General features: G+C 34.4%; 1 pseudogene; it reads left to right on the forward strand.

Moving 5' to 3' along the window:
• The first annotated feature begins 333 nt into the window (after nt 1-333).
• On the forward strand, nt 334-3,160 carry LOC143559644 (protein argonaute 4A-like; annotated as a pseudogene).
• The last annotated feature ends 298 nt before the right edge of the window (nt 3,161-3,458 follow it).

A 3,458-nucleotide genomic window follows, 5' to 3' on the forward strand; every position in this document is an offset into this window, starting at 1 on the left:
AGCTCGGACTCCGGCTCGTTTATTAAACTACTTTATTTTAAGCATCGAGCTTGTTTGAGCTTGGCTCGATTCAAGCTTTTAACGAGGCGATCTCACGAGCGGGAAAAAAAGAGAGCTTTCTGTTAAAAATGAAACAGGGGAAAAATTATTTAATATCATAGATGTCAACTCTTGATGTGATACATTTGGTATTTTATTAGTTATGATAATGGAATTTCAGGTTTTATATAGTTTATAACACTATTAACATCTAATATCTTAATTCCTATTTTCTCTGATTTAAAAGGAAGATTGATGATTGTGGTATATGCAGGTTTTTGAAGAAATCTAAAAATGAAGTATTCAAAACAACAATCATTGACACCAACTTCACATCTGATCCCACCCAAGTATGTTCCTCCCAAAGCCCGTGGCAGTCCAATGGCAACAAGTGGGATTGGAACCAAAGGCAGAAAGATTTCTCTGCTGACCGAGAAACCAAGCAGTACTCGAGTAGAGGGTCGAGTTTTGGGATCACCAAAATTGAAGTTTGGAAACAATGAACACGTGATTCTTGCGGTGGTCGTTGGAACTTAAGCAAGAAGGTAAATAAGTTTCTTTTGTGCATCCTGCCCGAAAGGAAATATAATTTTCTTTTGCTCCAACCTCAGTTTCTTTTGTGCATCCTGCCCGAAAGAAAACATTCTGACATCTATGGTTTTTGTCCTTCCTTGTCATCTTCTATTTTCATTAAATTATAGTTAATAATAAATATAGCGTTTATTTACAATAATAGGCCAGTGGAAGCGAACATGTCTTGTGGATTATGGGATTGCTACTCAGTGTATGTCACCTACTTCTATCAACGATCAGTATCTAACAAACTTGCTACCAAAGATCAATGCAAAGGTCTCCATTTCAATTTGATAAATAATAGAGTTAATTATGGTTACTTATGTTACTCTTAGGATATGACCAGAATTCCCTTGTGTTTAAAATTAAAAAATAACTTAAGAAACTAATATATATGTTTTATAACTAAACTAAATCATGTTGACCACCTCTAAAAGAGTTTACAAGGATATTTTTGGTCTTTCAATAAGTGGGCTGGACTTTAATTGATACGAAAATGAAACTATTGGATAAAAGGTCAGCTTTAAACTATAGACTAAAACGGTTATTTGTGTCGAATCACATGACTAAAACCGCATTTAACTTTAAAATCTACATGATATAAAGTTTTGTGTTTTTCTGATTCGTTTTTATATAATTTTCAGATGGGTGGCATAAACCATCTGCTATCAGCTGAGTGTTTGGAATCTATGCCATTAGTGTCAAAGATTCCAACAATGATATTTGGAATGGCCTTGTCGTCTGATGTTCCTTCAATTGCTGCTGTACGTTTCTGTTTCAGATTCTTATGACACAGAATCCGATTGTAAAATGTTGATTATCGCTTTGTGTAGGTTGTTGGCTCAAGAAAATGGCCGCTGATTGCTCAATACCGAGCTTCTGTTAGTTGATATGATAGATGGTTTGTTTGAACCCGTGTCACCCAAAAGAGATGAAGGGATGATAAGGTTTGACTTCATTTTATATATAATTCAGAACTTTTAAATTTTCAATTTTAGTATAGATTAAACTTTTTTTTGGTAATTTCAGGGAACTATTGGAAGATTTTTATCAAAGTACTTGTAAGATGAAGCCAGAGCATATAATCATTTTCAGGTATGTTTTTGTCGTACTGTGAGAATCCATTACTGAAAAATTCAAGGATCCCTCCAATACTCTGCTAACCAATGGGATGAGGTGCACAAAACCGAAATAACCGAATCATAATCAACATAATCGATGTATTGAAATCACCGAAACCAATAAAAATCGCTGGTTTTATGTTTTATGTTTTTTAAAACCGATTTTTCAGTTTGGTTTTGGTTTTGCTATAACTAAAACTGGTGTTGCTCAAAAATTTTTGGTCCAAATGTATAGTAGTCAATTAATTATAAATTAACAAAAAATGAAGACAAAAGTTTCTGGCCCAAAATCTTTGTTTTGTGTCATTGTTTTTAGTCCAAAAGTTTTATTTCCAAGTGGTAAAACTGAAAATCAAACCAAACCCTTTAATATAACCATCTTGAGCCCAAAACGACCCATGCACATCCCTACCGGATAGGTCTTCAAGGGGGTTAATGGCAGCATGCCATATACCATTAATTTATAAATCATGTTCTTATTTCAGAGATGGAGTCAACGGGTCTCAGTTTGACCGAGTGCTCAATGTAGAGCTTGATCAGATAATGCAGGTTTAAGCACTTACTTTCATACTTTTACCTGTTAACTTTGTAACCAGAATCAATTAAAAAATTAAATATTGTGTAACGTAGGCATGCAAGTTTATAAATGATGATAAATGGAACCCAAAGTTTTTGGTGATTGTGGCACAAAAAACTCCAATGAAGTTTCTTCAACCCGAATCTGATGCCAATGCTCCCCCAGGTTGTGTCTGATTCTTGAATATGTAAACGATCATGAAGAACAAAAACTCACTGGTTTTAAATTGTTTCAGGGACAATTGTTGACACTAGAGTCTGCCATCCTAAGAACAATGATTTTTATTTGTGTGCTCCGAACGGACCGATTGTAAGTATTAGTTATTCAAACATTTATACATATATGTATTTTGTGTCTAAAATAATCATAATTATTAAGGGGAATGCTCGGTCTACACGTTACCATGTTCTGCTCGATCAAATCGGTGTCTCTGCTGATAACTTGCAAGAGCTGGTTCATTCGTTATCATACGTGTAAGTCAAGTAGGGATTAACTAACTGTGAAAATTAGTTAATTAGTTGCTGATTTTGCGATTGTGGATTATGCAGGTACCAAACGAGCACGAATGTCAAATCTGTAGGTAAATAAATAAACTGCTCAACTTTGGAATATGGTTTGGTCATAACTAAAAAAAGATGTCAAATAATATATTTATGTTAAGATTATAAGTAAATGTTACAAATGTCCTTAGGTGTTGGTTTATATGTGCAGTTGCTCCTATCTGTTACGCCCACCAGGCAGCAGCCCAGATGTCCCAAATTGGTGGCGGTGGTAGGGATGACGGTTTCATACAAATTCCAAAGCTACATGAAGATGTCTGTAGCTCCATGTTCTTTTGTTAAAAACTTAGATAATTAACAGGAAATCTTGTGCATTTGTAGACTCGTGGGTCAGCGAAAACAAGTTAGGGCTTTAGGCCCACACTTAATTAAGACATCCAAGTCCCAAAAAACATTATATATAGATATATTATAATGGGTAAAATAAACTTAAAGTAATATATTGGTGTAGTTGTCGCTTAGTTGTTATTAAAGTATATAGGTCATGAGTTCAAAACTTTTAGTGAACAATTTTTTTTCCTGACAATTGTCATAAAAAGGTCCTAAAATCTTATTTCGATTTAGGCCTCCACATTCGTTGAGCCAACA

Source organism: Bidens hawaiensis, unplaced genomic scaffold (genome assembly GCF_021521415.1).
Source record: "Bidens hawaiensis isolate Kalapana, Puna unplaced genomic scaffold, B.hawaiensis_p1.1 tig00019953_1, whole genome shotgun sequence".
NCBI classification, from domain to species: Eukaryota; Viridiplantae; Streptophyta; class Magnoliopsida; order Asterales; family Asteraceae; genus Bidens; species Bidens hawaiensis.